The sequence below is a fragment of the Corvus moneduloides genome, chromosome 1 (assembly GCF_009650955.1).
Source record: "Corvus moneduloides isolate bCorMon1 chromosome 1, bCorMon1.pri, whole genome shotgun sequence".
In the NCBI taxonomy this organism is placed as follows: Eukaryota; Metazoa; Chordata; class Aves; order Passeriformes; family Corvidae; genus Corvus; species Corvus moneduloides.
The window spans coordinates 9,889,406-9,910,143 of NC_045476.1; the positions used below are offsets into that span (position 1 = coordinate 9,889,406).

The 20,738-nt window shown below is 40.5% G+C and overlaps 1 protein-coding gene across 3 annotated transcripts in view; it reads left to right on the forward strand.

Moving 5' to 3' along the window:
• Positions 1-3,247: 3,247 nt before the first annotated feature.
• ZMYND11 (zinc finger MYND-type containing 11) overlaps positions 3,248-20,738 on the forward strand; it is a 105,548-nt gene continuing 88,057 nt past the window's right edge. For 2 of the 3 annotated variants that reach the window (XM_032099446.1, XM_032099454.1), the window contains exon 1: positions 3,248-3,460. The gene's annotated coding sequence lies outside the window, so the exon portion shown is untranslated. The remainder of the gene's footprint in view (positions 3,461-20,738) is intronic. The other variant, XM_032099464.1, reaches the window with a different exon arrangement.

Genomic DNA, 20,738 nt, shown 5'->3' on the forward strand with positions numbered 1-20,738 from the left:
AGGAAAACAGAGCCATGTTTACCAGTCTGCATGTTACTAGGCAGTGTTGGTCTTCTCCCATCTGAAAAGTGTAGTGGACATACCTGGAGGAACATGGTTATAGCCAGGACACAGGGCATTCTTGTCCGAGCCTGCATTCAGCTCAGGGGTTTCCCAAGTCATGGTTTGTGTGTCTCCAACCTGCAAAGGATTTCTTTGCCATGAACCTGCCTCGTATGCCCCTTAATTCATGGCAGGAGATTATGTTCTTGGTCTGGATGATGCTAATTTTGTGTTTCTTGTTTATGCAGCTTCTTCTCCCCCCTCCAAGTCCCTTTCAAAGAGAAGCAGTGCCTACAAATCGCCTGTTTACACACCAGTGCAGCGCTACTGGCAAAACCACACAGGCAGAACGATGTATTCCTACGGCAAGTACTTTCTACTCGGAAGGAAGTAACTTTATCATGTTTTCTTTCTAACACTGACGCAGTGGTGCGTTTTCTCTCCCCACAACCACGTAAGCAAGCAGGCGACTTGAGCCCTCACGATTAACCTTTTGGACCAGCAAATTCTTTCCCCAACCGAGCCACTGCAGCCCGAGAGGTGCCGGTCCTGCCCCAGAGCTCCGGCTCCCGATCGTCCTTGCCAGGGCCCTTCCCGGCCGGGCGGGAGGAAATGCGGCCCCGCGGCCTCGCACCGCCCCCCGCCCTCGCCCCGGGGAGGGGGGGGCTGGAGAAGGCCCTGAGCCCGCTTTTTGTTGGAACAAACATTTCCCCGTGCCGATGAGGAAACCCGCCGCGGCCGGAGCTGGGGGAGGGGGATTTCCTTCCCATTGTCTGCCGGGCTCGGCGCTCCCGGCCCCCGCTCCCACTGAAAGTGAATGGCCGGGAGGGACCCGCCGCAGGGCTCGTGTTAGACACCCAACTACTGCGGATAAACGCAGGACTCGGGGCTAGCCCAGCCCGGCTAGCCGGGCTTCAAAGCTGTACACTGATGAGCATTGAAAAGTCTTCACAATACACATAAAAATAAGTCAAAACGAGACAAAAATGCATCCTTTTTACCCTTCAACGGGCATTTGAAGGCTATATAATGCAAACAGTTACTCAGGGGACCTAGTGAGGATATCAAAATATCCCCAAACCTGGCCCATGAACACCCATTTATAAGCTCTATGCCTGTCTTTCTACACTTGATTTAATTCACTGCCCATCAGCTCAAGAAGATAACGTGGCTATGGTTGCAGACACTCCCTACATGTTTGCATTAGGATACCCTGTTCTTTCCAAAATCAAATATTTGTATCCTGAAACAAATATTTGGAGGTGGTCCAGACTAGCCTTTCTAAGTATGTTAAGTACAGGAGATTGTTGACAAGTGGTAGACTCTAGGTAAAAACCTGTACGGTAGGCAAGCCATAAGGCTTCTGCCCTCCATGTGCTTCCATGCTGGTGAAACTGCGGCCTGAGTATTTATTTGACAGCTCTCTATGGGTCCTGTGAGAGATAAAGGGCTAAAACCTCTTTATACTGAAGATAGCTGAACTTCTGCCTTAAATAAATATTTACATAGGTAAGGAGAAGGCACTGCGGCAGAGCAATAAATCTTTCACTAGAGAAGCTGAGACTGGCTTTGGAGCTTTGTTTTGGAGTTATGGCAAATCCCCCCAGGCGACCCAGTTGTTGGGGATACCTGGCTGTTTGGGGTGAAGAATTAAAAATGGTTATGTGGCTGCTAGCTATGTTTGTTTGTCCTCTGATTCTGGATGCAAAAATCAGTGTGCCTTAACCATGCTGGCTTGAGCAGTGCTGTTGGCTTGACTGCACGGTAGAAACAGCAGAAACTATAATGACCCCAACTTCTTTTTTCTTCCCCCTGTATATAAATATAGCTCAGATGCAATTTGAACAGAGAAGGTTTCAAAGAAAGCTAAGACAGGCAAGCCAGCAATATCCCATGGAAACTTGGCATATATTTCTATCTAACTTCTTTTGAAAATGACATGCCTTAACGAAATCACAGCCAAACATCACAAATAAATGCTTAAAATAAGGTAGTATTTTTGTAATTATATTGACAGTAAATCCCTTTTTACTTAAAAAAATTGCCTGTAAATTTCATTTGCTTTTTATTAATACAAGCAATATAATGCAGTTAATAAATTATAGTACCACTATTGGGTATCTGCCCAATGCCTCAAGCACTCTTTGAAAGCAGATTACCAGCACTTTCTTTCCTATTTATTTTAGATAATGTAAAATGTTCTTTCATATTTAAATGCATAACAGAAGTAAGACTTTATCACAACTGTGCAACTAACCATTATTTGCATTTTATTTTCAAAGTGGACGTAAAGTCCTGATGCAGCAGTCTCAAAGAAACTGTGTGGGTTTAGACACTACTAGAAATCTTATTTACTGGACATACAGGAGAAACTTTCACTGTTCAGTGTACAAACTCTGTTTAATCTTTGACTGATCAGGCACAATGGATGCATCTTTTTCAACATTAGCACTACTATTTCCTTCTACTATTTTAGTAATATTAACAACTACTCATATGGCTCCATTTTTTTCATACATAAATGCTTATAGAATTAAGCTTACAGTATATTTTAATAAAAGTAAAGTTCTAGTCAAGTTAATTAATTGTGAAGTGTGTTACTTATCCATTAATAATTCCTGAAGCATTTCAGAAACTTCAGAATATATTTTCCTAGACATTCATTAATATTTATCTCACAGTCCATAAAAAACAGTGTAAAACGCACATGCTCTCTTGCTACTTACATATATGTTCCTATAAAGTTACGTATTTTGTATTACTATGTATCTCCCAACCCTGCAGTGCAAGAATGGCTAACAGTTGGACTCAATGATCATAAAGGTCTTTTCCAATCTAAATGATTCTATGATTCTGTGGTCTACAGTTCACGACGTGTTGACAACTCTGAGACAGGCCGTTGATTCTCTATGTTTTAGTTTCTGTTGCTCAAGGTGAGTGTCTACTTTTAAAAACATTATCTGTCATTTCTTCAAGTTGGACTTAATGATAGGAGGAATTTCCATGTATCAAGTCGGATAAGCACCACATTTTCCCTCTGCAACAAGAGAGGGTCCAGACCGAAGACTGTGACAAAATACATACATAATAAAGATATAATAAATAGTTAAAGATCCGTTTCAAATGTATTATTAAAAAAAATAATAAAAGAAACAAACAGCAACTCCAGCAGACACCACTAGAGTTCTCCTTCTCCCAAATATCCCTAGCACCATCCTAAACCCTGTTTACCCCAGAAACCTGAACTGTGGACAGACAGAAGAGGAGAGAGAGAGAGAAAATTCAGACACAATAAAACTCTGAGGGGAAAAATATGTGGAAGGAGGAGGCAGCAGCGGCCTGGGGAAGGGATTGAAAAGTTTCCCCTGGCTTAACTTCTCCCCCCCTGCAGCAGCAGAAGCAGCGCCAGCAGAACAAGGTGAGAGAGACTTTTAAGTCTGGGGAGGAGGGGTGTGTGTGCGGGAGGGGGGGTGAATTTACAGCCCTGTGGATATTTCTGTGTCTGCCTCCCTGGCTTTGGGGTGCGAGAGACGCCGTGTCTCATGCTGGGTGGATTTTTTTTTTAATATGATGGAGGATTATAAACATGGCGCCTTAAAAAAACTACAAAATCATGTACACACTGTTCCAAGGAGATGGGGGAGAGGGGACAGGGGAAGGGCTGGGCACCAGGGGAGGGGGCAATCCTTCCCCGCGGGGTGCCATATGAGGAGGGGGGAGCAATTATACTTAATAATAAAATGTGTGGGGCTGCGGGGGGGAGATGGAAGGCGGGATTTTTTTTTATTATTATTATTATTTCATTTTTCGGAGTGGGCAGGATTATCTGGCAGCCCGCTTGGAAACCGAGGAGGAGAAGGGGACGGCGGCGGAGCGCGTGTGATTATTAACGGCGATTATTTTTGTCCCCACACCTTCCCCGGTCGAATTTCGGCTGGGAGGCGGCGGCGGGTCCTCCGTGCCCCCGTGCCGAGTTGCAGCCAGCCCCGGGGCCGGGGCGGGAGGAGGTGGGGTGGGGAGAGGGGCGCTCCGGAGAGAATCGCCGCTTCCAGCGCTCCGCGCGGGCCTGCAGGGCGCGGGGGAGCCGGGGACTCGCGTGAGAGGCGAGGCCGGGCAGGGTGTGGTGCAGCCCGGCCTCGGCCCCGTCACCCCCCGGTCCCGCTTTCTCCCACACGCGGGGCCACCGCTTTGCTCCCCACTCTCTCCCGCTTTCCTTTCGCTCACACACCCCTGCCGCTACCGCATTTCCTCGCTGGGGAGGGGGATGCCTGCTTGGAGGACGGGTCTTGGCCCGAGTAATGGCAGCTGCTCGACAGCGCTGAGGCTCCACAGGAGAGAGACGGCGGGGTTCCCGCAGGCCGGGCGAGGGGCCATGGCTGCCGTGCCCGCGGGGGACAGGGGAGGGGACGGGGAAAGGGTGAACTCAGAGCCCCGGCCCTCCTCGCCCGGCGGCTGCGGGCGGTGCCACCCCCGTAGCCGGGACGGCCTCGCCGCCCGGCGGGGCACCGGGGCCCCGGGATAGCCTCGTCCCCCGGCACACCCCCGGGGGCTTCCTCGCCTCCCTTGTGTGCTCTGGGGCAGGGCCTGGGGAGAAAAAGGGGCGATTTCTCCGCTCTCCCCCCTCCCCCCCGGCTCTCCGCGCCCTCCGGGAGCTGCGCCCTCGCTGCCCCCAGCCGAGAAGGGCCCTCCCGGGGCTGTGCCGGACTCGGCGGGTCTGGGAATGCGAACTGGCGACGGGCTCGCTTTTGTCGACGGGCTCGCTTTTGTCGGCGTTCTGGGGAGCTTTGTGTGTGTGCACCCCCGAAGCCGTGTTTGCAGATAACTCCCTCGGTGCACTTTGTGGGGTGTTCGCCTTCTCCGCCTCCCTCAGAGCTGCTCAGAGGCCTGTCTCCTTTCTTTTCGGGGAAAGGATGGAAGTGTAGGTGTGGGAGTGCCCGTGGTAAGGATGATGAGGAGTTTCGGTGCGCTTTCCTGACCTTTCGTGTGCTCCAGACAGCAGCCCCCCTGTAAAATGCTGATGTTAAAGATTTGGGAAACTTCGTGTGTCTTTTGGGGCTTATCCTGAAACCAGCAGACTTTGGGAATTTGTTTTTGGTCTTCTGTGAACTTTACAGGTGCTGGATATGGGGTGGCTTGAGAAGAGGAAAAGGAGTGAAAAAACTTTAATTCAGTGCTGGTTGGTTTTATGATTTAACCTGGAATCATCTGGCATGGTCTCTGTATTGTGGGAGTAATTCTATTTTTTGTAGTTTTAAGAAGATCCTATTGCAGTAGAAAAGAAAAAGAGTAGTAAATGCTTTCTTGTCCTAGATAATGCTGATATTTTTTCATTTCTGTTGCTTTTGTAGGACATCATTTAATTCTTTAGGGGTGAATGCTGAGACAGGTGTCAGGAGGGAGGAAAATGGGAGGAGAAATGCCAGTTTGTGGTTCAGGTTGCACTCCTTTGGGTTCTTCTAGTTCCTCATCCTTCAGTGTGAAGGACCTGGCATCTCTCCACTTTTTTTTTTTTTTTTTATAATTATCAGCCACTCTTGACTGTGTTACAGAAAGTCTTTAGGGAAGTAGATTGTTTGCTGACTAATGTTTTGTATAAAAGTGGAAGTGCCCACCACATAATTCCCACTTCTATGGGATTTATGGCATTAATTAATTCCCACTGTGGATCTATGGCCTTAAAATGTCAGCTTTTCCATGCCTAAACAAACCCTCTCTGCTTTGGCCAGATAGTTGCATGGGGAAGGGAGGGAAGGGAATGGTTCACGGGGTAAGTAGCTCAACAGAGAGCACTTGATCTTGCTGATGATGAGTTTGGTTTTAGTGAGTGGAGAAAAAAGTGACTGTGTTGATGACTGTTGGGTGTGCTATGGATGGTGGTCTCTGCATCTGCAGCTGATACTTGGTATGGGTTTCAGTAGCAAAGGTCTCAGAGAGAAAAATTACTCTTCCACTCCACCTCATGAACTGGATAGTGTGATGGAAATTGTCTTGTGTTGAAGTCAGCTTTGTAAGGGGAGTTGTGAGTCTGTGGATGTTGGGTGGGGGTCTGAAAACGTTGGTGATAGAAGATACTCTTTGACAGTTTGAAGCTTTTTAGCGAAAATTTTACAGTTCACCTCTGAAGGTGTTGTTTGTTTTGTTTTTTAAATCTAAGCAAGCACTTCCAGCTATTAAATATAAATGTAAAAAACCAAATTGAGTTTGTTCACCATAAATCAAAATTCCTAGTAGTTTGACTTAGTCCTTCTGTAGTATGAGCTAGAGCAATGCTTCATAACTTTTCAGGACAAAAAATGAGCACTATTGGAGTGACAAGAATTTCATGACTGGAATTGCTGTGCAGCCGGTATGTGACTGGAAGGTCATGTGCTGTTGTGTCCACACTGTTTGCAGGCAGTAGACATTCTGTGGGCATCTACTGTTCAGGTGTCCTGGGTTTTCCCCTGCCTTGGAGCAGAGAGGAGAAGGGAGTGTTCAGGATGACCTGAGGCTTCTGCAGCAGAAGAGCCTGGATCATGTTTTCAGCCTAAGGTCATCTTAAAAACAAGTGAGAAGGTGAAAGGCTGTGAAGTGGGTTTGGTATTTCTGCCTGCATGTAAATAAAACATACTGGGTGTGGTTAGTGACGTGATGCTCCCTGAGAAGATGGACTATGAATTTGGCCTCAAACTCATCTTGAACTGGCTCAGGCTCCATCTAGACTGTTGAGCATTTCTACCAGTGCACCACAGCTTGGGGACCACTGAACTGTGCCATCTGCAGTCACTGGGTTAGAATAAAATACTTCAAAAGGAACTAGATGAAAGTTAACATTGAAGATGTTCCCTTAATTTTAGGTAACTAAATGCCCCCATAGATGTCTGCATTATCTAGTTAGTTAGCAAATTGTCTCATTTCACGCAGTTTGAGAATGAGGGGGAATTTTAGAATTAGCAGACATGTTTTGAAATGGAGGACCCAACTTCAGTCAGCTAAAGTTCACGAATTTTGGACATACCTGTAACTAGTTTTCATAGTATCTGCCTTCCACAGTGTTTCAGAACATTTATCTCTGGAAGTCTATGAGGACTTCAGGCAGTGTCAATCAGTCCAGGCTAAAAGTTCTGAAAGTGTGCTGTGATGTGAAAGTGTGTGAAAGGTGATGATGAAGATGTTTTTGGGAAATTTCTGGTTTGCTTCTTAAATGACTTTTTAGCTGGATCCAGATTAGCATAAATGTCAGTAAAACTTGTATTTTACCCATAATGTGGGTTGTTACAAATGCTAACTAGAACTATAAACAAAATTAATCTGTGCAAGGCATACGTGCCTCACACCAGTGATGAACTTGGTTGGTAAAATGTGGAATTGTTTAAAATTACTGGCCAAATGCACACAAGGTTTTACTTTCCTGAATGAAGTAGGCTTTGGAGATTTTTTCAAAAGTTAGGTCAGAATTGTTGGAGCAATTTTTTTCATATCTATCCAGCAAATACATAAATTTATTTGAAATCCTGACCCCTGATTTTATTAATTGCAGTGGTTTTCCTTCCATATAACAGGACTTTGTTTAGCCATTCTTCTTGCCCTGATTGTTTAGGAGGTAATGTCAGATCATGTTCTTTATCTGCAGAAGGTTTTGTGCCTCGGTTTTTGTTGGGTTTGTTTAGTCTCAGGATGTGGTGAACACTCCCATTGTACGTGTGTAGTACCTGGAGCGTGGTGCCCTTGGTAGCTGGGCAGTGCAACGTATGTCATCTTTCATATAGCTCATACATTTTAGGCTGTCAAGTGTTGCTTGTGCTAAACATTGTGAGCAAAGATTGTTCTTGTCAGGTTCTGGATCATTTTTCATCAGTTGAATGTAAATTTAGCTCATAATTGGGTTATTGTTTTAAGGTTTAATTTTCCAGTCGTGAGAGTACAGCCTGCAAAATAGGTAATTTATAAGATGACGTAATGACTCCATTTTTCAGGAATTTCTTTATTTGTTATTGGTGAGAGTATAAGAAATGCAAAACAAATGTGGTAAACTCCACAAACCCCTTAATTCCTGGGTGTAGTGCAGGTAACTGGGAGTAGACTGATTGACACCAGAGTGGCTGTGTACAGTACAATAACCACTGTGGCCTCAAGCCTGCACAGCTGAACTCCTGTGGCACACGGGGCCATCTGATTTCCAAGGCCTCTCCACAGGCAGCTCCCAGAAACACCAGAGCTGGAGCAAGCCCATTTTTTTCACCGTATTTTCAATCGTAGTCTTTAAACACAATTTTATCATCTATTTAAACCAATGTCTGCCAGCAAGTAAGTTGTGAAAGCCTGAACTCTGTCTTCTTGTTTATTTCTATCATGCTGCGAATATTGAATTATATGAAAAAAAATTTAAGGGTAAACCTAGCATTTTAGTAAGATTTCATTCATATTTATTTATTCTCTTTTTTTTCTCCCTGAAACTACCAGGGTCTTTTAAGTCCTATGGGCAGGCGACAGCAGGCGCAGTGGTGATACATACTGACATGTCCATGAACCCAAGTTAAAGCTCATGGTGTCTAATTTTAGCCAGCTTTGGTAATATCCCATTGGAGCCTGATCCCATAGCTATACCATGTAGATAAGAACAAAGTGTAGCCATTGAGAGTTTTGTGTATAAAAAGACTGGTTTTGATTTTCTTCCAATCTCTCATTTTACATTTCACTAGAATGCAAAAGTGTTTGTTATGAAAATGCAGAGAAAAGTATACTATTGGTTAAAAAGGCAGTTATACTTGTAATTTCAAAATTAGAAATATATTTAAAAATATAAGTAAAATATGGTTTATTGGTATACTTACTAACAATCAGAATATCTTTGCATATACCTTTACACTGTATCCAGTTTGAAATTCCAAGGTTAAATAATTGCAGAATAAAACATTGTGAATTAATGATTATGAGTCTTCATACAACTCTCACTTGTAGTATTATATAAGACTAATTCTTAAAAATAATTTCAACACCAGACACAGTGAAATTTAAAGTACTAAAATCCACTAGTTCATTAAAAATTAATTTAAATATACAACAAAAATACCAGTAATATCCCATTCACCTTTTTTTTGTGGAAATTGCATTTTTTTGCATGCAAAGGACTGGGCTCTAATTTATTTTTTACCCATAATAGGATACTATTGATTTGAGGTCTAGTAATTGAAAAAAAGAAGAGTTAAACATATTCCTGCTTACCTCTCATTTCTCCTATATTTGTTAATATGTTAAATATTAAACCTACTTGCATTATATTCACATCTGTGATTTTAATGCAGCTGACTGAACTATGTTTTGGTTACAGACTGTAGGACTCTGCTAGTAGGTGTAGTACTCCAAAGCAGTGTTTTGGCAAGTGGGTATTTGATCCCGTTAACTTAGGGCATGGCATTGTTATCTGGTCTTTTAAAGAGAGGTGGATGGGAGTTGCATGCTGTGACTCACGGGACATGGCACTTAGTTTACTAATTTTAGCTGAGTGATTCTTATCTGTCAACCTTAGGTTTTATTTGAACCTTCTGGAAAAGCGAGTAAGTGAAACAAAATGGAGTTGAGAGAAAATGATTAGCAGAGTCCCAGAGTAGCTAGAAATAGCATACAGTGAAAAAGAAATTAAAAGTATGTAAGATATGTTTATTGCTCAACAAATCTTTAAGATCTAAGAGACTGATCTGAGAGCTTTATCTTTCTTAGCACGCTATCATTTTCTGTTAAGTCTCACACAACATTTATGCATTCAGTAAAAGAGGATCTCACACTACAGATACCTGTTTGCAATTACAGATGCTTCTCAAGTCAGAAACCAAGCACCAGCCAAGCCTGCATTGGCTGCTTGTGCCTTATTACTATTTTCTTGGTGTCATTGCTTGTAAAAGAAAACTTCCGAAGAGGAGAGAGTCTGTGCCTTGCATAACACTGCAGTGTGTGCATTCACATGCACAAATTAAAGTGGAAATTCTGCCTCAGAATGGTGGGGGGTTTCTCCAGTTTTCCTTCTGGTCGGTTGTTAATTTTGTGATCAGTGTCTTATGAGCTGTCATTGACTTCAGAGACAAGTTGAAACCCAGAGTTTATGCATAATCTCCTTCCCCCAAGCAATTACTAGGATCCAGGTTCAAAATTGTACAAAATCAAAACAAAGGAATTGCTATTTCTTAAAATGTAATCACAGGCCACACAGTCACTGATTGTTCACTGATGAAAATTGATATTCACTATTCACTGCAGAAAATTCATTGTTACCCATAGATTAATATTAATATAATGATGGAGACCTTGATCATATAGGCACTTGTTTCCCACAGGCATGAAAATGCATAGGCCTTGGAGCATACTGATGAATAAGTTTAGTTTCACAAAATAGTTTTAAAAATTAAAACCTTATGTATGACTCCAGTATTCCAGGAAGAACACAGTTAAAATTTGCCAATACAATTTTATGTAATGCTGTATTTTTAATTCTTTTAATGGAGCTGCATAGCGGTGTTACATGGGCATTTTTATGCCTTCTCAATATTAACAGTATGACTGTTGGGTTTTTTGCACATGCTAAATTTTACATTGATGATTTTCATTGAAGCTAAGGCACTTTTCCTACATGTACATTAGTCTTTGAGGGAATTAACTGCTTTTGAAAAGAACAGAGAAAACGTGGATTAGTGTTAGTGATCACTGTTAGTGATTTCTGCCATTTTCTGTATATCTTAAATCCTGTGTGTTATAGAAAACCTTAATTATAGATAAAGAAAATGGTAAAAGAAGAAATTTCTACTGGAAAAGCCAATACTATTATGAGAAGAAAGGTTTATTTTTAATAATATATTTATTAGGAAAGCTAGAAAACAGATATGTCAGGAAACTGTATTTTAACACTGTTTCAAAATTACAGAAATTGTGAATGTGCAAGCAGATTAAGTAATCAATTTTTTTTCCCATATAACATAAATTAAAAACCTGAATTCTGAAAGTTTTCTTGATTCATCCTGTTCTTATCATTTACCTGACAACAGTAGGCAAATCTAGGCAATCCTTTTTGCTCCATGCAACAAATTGTTTAGAGTGGGTAATGTTCTCCTCACCTTGTGCTTCTATTCCTTCTTTGTTAAACACTCAAAATTGCAGAAAACTTTTTTTCTTTCTTTTTAATTAAAAGCGAAGAATTGTTATTAGTTGTTTTCCTAGGAACCAGATTGGCACCATTTTTAGCTTCACATAACTATAGTTGAGAATTTAGGACGTTCCTAAGAACTGGCTGCATGGACCTTTTCTCGGGAAGCTTTGGTGTCAGTCATCACATGCAAGCTGACCCTTGAATATAATACAGCACACTGAATAATTTGGCATTGGCACTAATATTGAAAAAAAAAAGATAATTTAATTTATTTTCCCAAATAAAAATAGCTTTCTCAAAACTTTTCTTGGTCATAGTGAAATGTGAGGAACAATGAGAAGGGATGTACACTTTGCTCACAGATAACTCAGGATGTCCCACCTCTTAGCAGTCTGACTAGAATGGAATATCAGGCTGTTTAAAAGCTGCCATATTAAAATATTGTTTGTTTCTTTGTTTGCGTGTTAAAAGAAAATGTTTTGTTTCACTGACATTACTTTCTGAAGGAGAGTGCTGATGCATACCTGGGAGCATTTCAGACTGACAGTGTTGGAAAGTGAGAAACATGGACACTCTCAATCTGTAATTGTGTCTTTCAGTTTTGTAGCTTTGTCTTCATCTTCTGCTTACACTGACCTGAAGTAAATAGACTTACAGGAAATACTTGTTGTAAGAAAGAGATTCTTCGTTTTCCTGCACACTTTCCACTCTCCTGGCTCCCAGAAGGCTTCTTTGTAAATGTCCTAATTGGAAGCATACTCCTAACTTCTCTCTGGTTCCAGACATGAGATTTCCTCTTTTTATTGAACTTGCACCTTTTAGGAAATACAGATTAAGAGCCAACCATCTCCAGGAACCAGTTTTATTGATTTTTTAAATTCATGCTGATATTCTTTTTCTCAATAGTTTTAAAAAGTATTGTAAAAATACCCACATTTCCGGTCAACCAAATATTAGCCTAAGTTGTAGCACTAATTCCTGAAAACATGGAGCTTTCAATAAAATGGAAGGATTTTTGTTCCTCACACAGGCACAGGAAATACCAATAAATATCAGCTAAAGGTGCGTGGTGGCGCAGATGCTTGGAGTACAGGTGCACCAAGGAGTGAGGAGCTGAACATGGTTTGCTCTGCCAAATTAGTGGATAAGCAGTTACAGTGTTTCCTGGGCCAGTGGGAAGGAATGGTATCCAAATTTCTGCTTGGCTCTTCTTCAGGAGAACTGCCTTTCTTGATCAAACTAGCATGTCATGTAATCCAGAGTCTTGTTTCCAGCCATCAGATGTCTCCTAAAAAGGTGTCAAAAATCAGGCAATTTGCTGAGGTTGAAAGCTACAGAATACTTGTTTTCTGTACTATTTCCAAACAGCAGTAATTTAGATTATGGCTCCTGTTTTTACAGGAGCGATAGTCTAAATGTAGAAGTTTTATTTGTTCCATTTTTTTAATGTGTTAATTTCTCTTTCCTGTAGTAGATGAGTATTTTAGCTGTAATGTTGAAGCCTACTGCTTTTTAGGTCAAGCCTGTTCTGTCCTCTCTACATGCCTTGCAGCCTCCCACTGCAGTGCTTTTTGTCTTTGCACTTTCCGAGAGCTTCTTCCTAGGTTGCAGAAAAGAGCCATGTCATACCTGCTTCTCTGAGGGATTTGGTGGAGATAAGAGACCTTGAGGGTCGAGTTAGTGAAAGGCCATAGTGGTTGTCTGTTGAGTACCAGTAAGAGCTGGGAAATGCACATTTGAAAGGAAGAAAGGGAGAGTTTGTTGTGAGATGGACATTAAGTGGAAGTCAGGTACAGCCTTGTCACAGGAGACAGGAGGCAGGACCACTGACTTTGCTAATGTCATTTGGTGCAGCTCTGTTGACTTTAGTGGAGCAATATTAGTTTACACCTGCAGAAAATTTTCTGAATCTCTGGGAATGAGAATATAAAATGAAGTATTTATGGGTGAGTGACAGAGAGAGTGCATGTGAGAGAGAGCGCGCATGCACACACTTTCAGGCCTGATTGATTATATGAAAAAAACCCTGGAGTTGAAAGAACATTATTTTAAATTAACATTCATTATCTTCACGCGTGAGATAATAGTTCACTTTGGACCAAATCCTAACACCATTATGTTTCCTGAGCAGAGACTGCTTTTTCCTTGAGTGAGGTTATTCAGTATGAGAATGGCAAAATGTAGTCAGATCTTTGACAATTAAAATATATGGTTTAGTCACTATATATTAGAATAAAGCTGTGTTATTTCTGTCAGGAAAACACGTATCTTTTTTCTTTTTAAAAGAAATTATTGCATTTTCTTTGAAATGTGAAATAAAAAGTAAGGTATCTATTTTTTAGGTCTGATCTTATGCCCGGAAAAGCTTGCAGCCATTTTAATTCATGCTGCATTCATTGATCTAGCAGTTAAATCATTTAATCAGTGTGCAGCTAGGTCTTCTACCTATTGGACACTGTTAAAGTGTTCAGTAATACACTTTGGGTTATTGGCTTCTAAATGTTGCTTTTGGGGAAAAAAAAAAAAAAAAGAAAACAAAAAAGAAAAACAACCTATGAACACCCCAGTTAGCTGATGAACATTATAAAGGAAAACACAATGTGAATTCATGGTCTTATCACTCAACTGTTTTTTGTCCTGTACATCATATAAGTAGAAAAAAGCACATCATAGCAAACAAAGAAAAAATCTGATTTTTATATTCTTTGGCAGTTCTTTTAAATACAGAGTTTAAGTCATCTAATTAGGCAGCAGCTTGCTATGAAATATTTTCATAACAGATATAGTTTGTGAGCATGAAAATGAAAGCCACATTTTAAAATTATAAGCCCAAATAACTTTCTGAATTTAAATATTACTCTGAAAATGGCTTATTCTGTAAGTATAATAATGTGAAAGAAAGTGGGAGAAGTTTGTATTTTATGTCAACAGCACTAGAAAACTTAATAGCTTAGACTTAAATGCTGCAACTATAGAAACCCAGTAATCTAAATACATAAAAAGGGAAATAAGTGTAGCAGCAGCTAATAGGTGGCAGTGAAAAGCAGAGGAAAATGTCATGATGCTTTTAAGTGTCCTGTATTTTCTGAGGGAGTTACTCACAATGAAATAAATCTCCCCTTGGTATGCAATAGGCAAGTATCTTGTCCAGGGAGAGATGGTAAATTCCTTGGCAGTGATGCACTTGGCACCAGCAGTTTTTTAAAGGGTCACCCGTGTGCTTTTCAGTTATTTCTCTGTAGAGATGAAAAGGGAAGTTCATGCTCTTGTGAGGTATTGTTATCTGTCTGAGTGCAGGTGGAACAAGAAAGTCGTGTTTCATATGAACATGGGAACTGTATTTCCCTCTTGTTCGATGAAGGCTCAGAATCCAGACGTGCCAATTCCATCTGTTTGTGTCTGGATCCCTTGGCGTATTTCCTTGTGCTTTCCTGATGTACACTGAAAGCTTCATCAGATGAGAGGCTATGATCGTGTTAAGTATCTCTCTGTACATTCAGCAGGGAGACTCTGAACAAAGGAGAGCGTCAGTTGTTCATCTTATTTGGTGTTTATTTAGTGAATTTTTCAATGGTTTCACTCTCCAACTTCTAATAGCTCCTCTGCTTTATCATGTTAGTTTATTACAATTTTGGTACAACTTCTTGTTATACTTACACCTGGGAATTCTGGGATGTCATTCCTTTTTTGAAGTAATGTCATGATATATGTACATGAGGAGTCCGACAGTAGAGGAGAAATTTGACTAAAGGTTTCATGAATGCCATCCCACTGCTGAGTAAGACCTCACTGAGCCAGTTGAAATAGGGATCTGATACTTTTGCTCTCTTCCTTTTGGAAGAACATTGAAAGGGCTGCAAACTCAGACGAATGTGCTGTGTCCTCACTGTGGATTTCTTTACCACTAAATAGGGGATTCAGTCATGGAAGGCAACTCGGTGAGGTTAAAGAAAGAAAGGTGCTGAAATCAGCTGCATGTCAAAGGAAAATGAGAATTCAGTGACAATAAAAGCAAAGTGTCAGTGTTAATGCAACATACTTTCAGGTTTTGAAGAGCTGAAGATGCCTCTTAAAAGCAGCTTTGGGTGGCTGAATTGCAGTTTAGGAGCTGTCAAAGGACAGGGTGTTAAAGAAGGCTAAAGTCCTGGCAGGAGAGCAAACAAGCGTCCCCGTGAGCTCAGCCCGTTCAGGTGGGTGTGGTGACCAGATGATTATCAAACAATACATGAAGTGCAATATTGCAGTGGTTATCAAACATTTTCACATCTATGTTGCTAAACTTGGGAAACAAAAAGAGCTCTTGACAGCATGAAATTACAGCCCTGGTTTCCAACGTTTCTTCTGAGTTCCACTGAATTTATGAAATTACCTGAGCTGCCAGACCGGGTGGAGAGCTGCTGGTGAGCTGCTGTCGCAGGAACCCCCACATCGGGCAGAAGTGCTGATTTACAGTCTCTTTGTCTTGAATTTAAATGATGACCTTCACTTCCTGCATCTCAGACTACAGCAGGCTGCAATGGAGGTAGCCTTGAGACGGCGTTTGCTAATGAAGTTCTAGCACCTTTGATAGCTGTGCTAGATAATCAGAAAGTGATAGATGATGGTGTACTGTGTTTGGAAATTTCATTTAAAGTATATATTTATGTACTTATGATTTTGACCCATTCAAGCCATTTGTATGATTTGTTGGTGTTTTCCACAAGAGTAGGGATGTTGGCCTGGCTGAATTCCAGTTTGGCTAATTACATTCTGAGTACCTACATTTCTGTAAAGTTTCATCTGGATTTTGTTACTGTTGTTTATTTAAATAGTAATGCATATGTACTTGGAAACATATAAAATAACAGCACAGGATAAAAAAAGTTAGGAAAATCCCTGCTCCAAATTACATTTAGTATTTGTGCATGAATAAAGTGTGGCATGATACAGTACAGAAAAAATATGAAGTGGCATAGTCAGTAATAGCATTCATAGAAGAGGTAGGTTTTCAGAGTTTATGAAATAGGTTAAGTTGCTGAGTAGTGTGCACTGTTAAACATATGATATATTATGCAGCAGGAATGGATATAATTCACTGGTGGGAGAAATAATGCTTGTTTGTATTGTAGTTAAACTGTATATATTTTTACAAGGTTATCATGCATGGATTTTACATGTGTGTCAACAAGGGAGCGGGAGCCAATTTATGCGGTGATGTCAAAAGGACTTAGGCAATCACAGATCTGCACGTGGCAATCAACTGCTGGCACAGAAATGTTTCTCTTCTACATACAAAGGCATATTTTATCATTTACCACTCAGTCTCTCAGAATCCTGCTTAAATTACAGTAGGAAGGACTTGCTGTTTGTTACTGTAGACTAAGATGTCGGTGAAAAAGAACCCAAGCCACATCCTGTTGTGGAGAGTTATTTTGTAGAGATATGAGCTTCAAAGCTGCAAGCTTGCTCTTAAAACTGATGGGTATTAATAGTCAATATTAACCAAGAATAGATTTCCAGAGGACTTCAAAATAATCCAGTATTAGACCATACTGCATAACCATAGCAGTCTAATATTTACAAGAACTGTCGCAGTGTTATCCTAAAAATAACTTGTTTATTTAGAGATGTTTAATCCAGTGTGTATATACCCCATTAGACAAAGATATTAGAAGTAGATGGAAAAGCAGTTTTCATTTTGAAAATGATTTCAAGAAAAGTGCTTTTGACTAGTATTTGTGAGTGAAATCATACCCAACTCAAATAGATTGTTCACAAAAAGAGGTTTAGGGTTTCTTTGTTTTTCTAGAAATGGAAAAAATTGTTTTGAAGATATCTTAGAATTTGCATATTAACACTGGTGTTTCTTATTGTTAGTAGTTGTTTTTACATAACTTCATTTCTAGTAAAAATAGTAAATAATGTACTATGTACTTCCGCAACAGAAAGATTTACGACAATGTATGTGCTTCTGAAAATTGCTGTTCTTTTAATTTTTGTCTGTTCAATGGCTTGGCCTTGTTTTTGGAAAGAATTTTCCTGTGTAACCCAACTTAAATAATTTTACCTATTTCTTCTGTATGAAACCCAGTGAAAATGCCATGACAAGCCCTTGTGACGTCAGCCAACCTGTCATGTGTAAGTGAAAGGATTGAAGCCCCATTTGTCAGTGCTTTGGGACAGACAGGTATCTTACCCACTTTAGTGTCTGTCTAGCTGGATATTTTTTTGTCATCTGTGGACTTTTTCCTATGAAAAAAAATCAGGAATACTTCAATGAGGAAAGCCATCCAGCGTCCACATGCTGCACATTATGGGAATGAGATCCATGTGGCTTCTTACCTTTTTTTTTTTCCTCCTTCTGTATCATTTATTAAAGCTGTTATGGAATATCTGCTTAAGGCTAAAAGAGTTTGAATTCTCACTTAGCTTCATTAAGGTCTTGGGCTTGGTGTTTACTGCTTCTGCTTTCATCAAGGCCACTTCCTCAGAGGCTTTTGCAGGAGCCACATATGTTCCTATGAATAACATTCTTCATTTTCTGTCTCAAATCATGGTAGAATTATACTTTTTAATCAGCCGGTTTTATTTAAACTCAAAAATTTCATTGCTGGTTCTGCCTCTAAAGCAGAATTTGTTATTTTATACTTTTATGTTGTGGGTTGTCTACTTCTGTATTCACACATTTAAATGCTTCAGGCTATTCATTGTGTGTTTTCTGGGGGGTTTAACAGTTCAGCCATTTCCACACAGACTGTCGAAGTCAGTTGGTGACTGTGTCAAAATTCGCTATCAGACTGCTAAGATGAATCTCCCACTGTCACTACAGAGTACTTCTCTAGAGAACAAAACATTGTTAAGAAACAGTTGAGGTACTGGAGGTGATGCTATCTATAGATCCATCAGTAGCTTCACCATATGCTCTTAGTACTAGAATGGTTTCTGTAAAAGACTCCATGCCCTCAGGTGCTTTGTGGCCAGGTGTAGCTGTTGAAGTCACTACGATAAATTGTACTAGTGCACTCAAAATAGAAAAAGAGGTGATTTACCAACAGGCAACTTCTAAAAAATATATTTAGTTCACATTAGTGTTTTCTATTTTCATTACTTTGTTCTCCCTCAGAATTTTTAAAATTTATCTGACTTTTTATGGTTGGGAGGAAACCAAAAGTGGCACAGTCAGTACCTTATATACTTATTTGTTGCAAAGATACAAGACTAGTCTTAAGTGAAAGGACACATATGTAGCCCAGTAGTTTGAATATACATGAAGAATTCGTGTCTCAATTCTGGTTATTGGTAAGCAACCTCTTTATTTTAGCTGTAAATTTAAACTTTGAACAATGAATGTGCTTAGACTACTGATGTGCTTATTAGGTTAAAAAAAGAAGCAAGATTTTAGTAGGAAAAAATTATCACAAGACAAAACAGCACATGATCTCATTAGTATTTATGGCTTGCTAAACTGCAGTTTAAAAGTCACATTTCTGTCTAAAGTTTTCCACAATAGTCATACAAGCAACATTAAACAGTGTTGTTTTAGTTTGTTTACTTGAGGTCAGATTCAATGATTAGAGTGATTAAAGTTGCAGTTGTCTGCAAAGGCAGCACTAATTAGCTGCAATTGATGTTAGCGGCACTAAATAAACGTTGGTTCTGAAAATCTCATCATGAATGGACCTCATATCTGTTTGCAGACATCTTTGAAAATCTGGCCCTTAGGACAGTTTACATCTTTCCTTCTCTTCTATCAGTGGTTTTCCCTTATCAGTTCCCCATTTTACTCTGCTCAGGAAGGTCCATCAATTTTAAACAGCATTTTGTAGTAATTTCTTTCTTGAAGAGTTTATACATGTCAGAAGGGATAGATTGACAGAAGAGACTTGGCCCTGGCTTCCCATGCAGTATTTTACTTCTTTGCTCTAATATTCTTAGGATAATTCTTTTCATCCATAGATGTTTAAGTGCTGCAGAAAAGGGATTAGTGTAATTAGTTTTGCATTTGGAAATGGTAGTGTAGAGATATGCAGTGACTTGCCTGAAGTTAACTAGCACAGGAGGTGACTACCAAGTTAGGAGCCCTGGCGCTCAGTCTGCTTCCTTCAGCAAATGGAGATTCAGAGTGCTTGATCTATCCACACAAAATAACCAGACGAGAATCTTCTAAATGTAGTGATCTGGTACTTACGCAGTGTGAGTCATGTTCTGGGATGCTGGCAGTGTTTTTTTGTGATATTTCCGTTTCACATTCAGCTTCAGGGGCTCAGCGGGGGCTTTTGGTCTGTTTGCCATATGAAGTTCATCAGGGGTGACAGGGGAAAGCAGCTTAATGTGGTCATGTTATTTTTGTCTATTGTAGAAATGTGTGATGGGGACTGTTTCTGTTTTGCCTAAAGTCACCAAAATAGTGCATTGACTGTAAGCTAACTGGAGGTGCCCAGGACTATTTCCAGCAGAATTGCCTGGACAGTGTTAGTTATTGAGTGTAATTATTTTGCCCTTGTGGAGAGCAAAGGATAAAAGCCACTTGTCAGATTTCCTAAATTGCACACCATTGTTAATTGTGGTGCTGAAGTTGGGTACCTTAGCTAGGCCTTCCGGACACAGCTTTTTGTGTAATGGTTCCCCAACTATAAAATGAAAAGAAAATGAAAAACAAATCTTACAAAGTGCTGTGGGCATAAAAACGTTCAAGGCTACAAGATCCTCAGCCAAGATGGTTTGTGGAAAAAACATTAATAACCTCAGCCAGCTGCTACTCACCATGGAGTACTTACCACTCTTCTCATCTTGCTTTCTCGAAACTGAGTGTAGAGGAATGTGTGCTGTAGGTACTGTGAGAACTCTCGGCCCAGTTTGTTTGCTTTTCTCTACCCCATCAACTAAAGTAGATTACAGCAAACTTTTCAGGCTGGAGCACAGACATGTGGTCAGTCTTCCCTAAATTAATTCCTGTAACTTGCTCAGCTGAGGTTTGTTCCAGATCCCAAAGGCTAGAGACCCTTGCCTCCAAGGATTCAATTAGCCAACACTACTAATTTAGCGGCCCCAAGCGGAGGACAGATTTCTCCTTAGGACTCCTTCTCTTCAGCACAACAGAAACGCTCAGGATACTTAATGTTGTCTTCAAATTAGAAGATTCTCCAGATTCCTTGTAGCAGAGCCGGTTCTTCTAGTCAGAGCTTGATTTAGAGAAAGAAATGGTATTTGTGGGCCTTACAGGTGTCTTAGATGGGAAGGCATCTGGTTGAACCATTCAGGTCTGTTTGCTGCGTCAGTAAAAATACCTAATCTTTATTACTTTTATTTACAGCCTGCTTATATTAATAATTTAGGATTGAGATTTGTTGTGAATTAGATGTTGACGTTGGTGTTCCAACAGAGAGGTTGGAACTCTGCTGTTACTTATGTTACCTTTCTCCATCTTTAGCCGTGGAGCATCTCATATATTTGAGTGGCTTCATGTCATGCACCAGGAATTCAGTAAATGTGTCTTTGATCAATCCCTGTGGTTCTTATGATCTCTACAAATATGTCTAGAGGGAGGTGACTGTGGAAGAGAGTAAAAAGCCACTTAAGACACACTAATAGTGTGAGGATG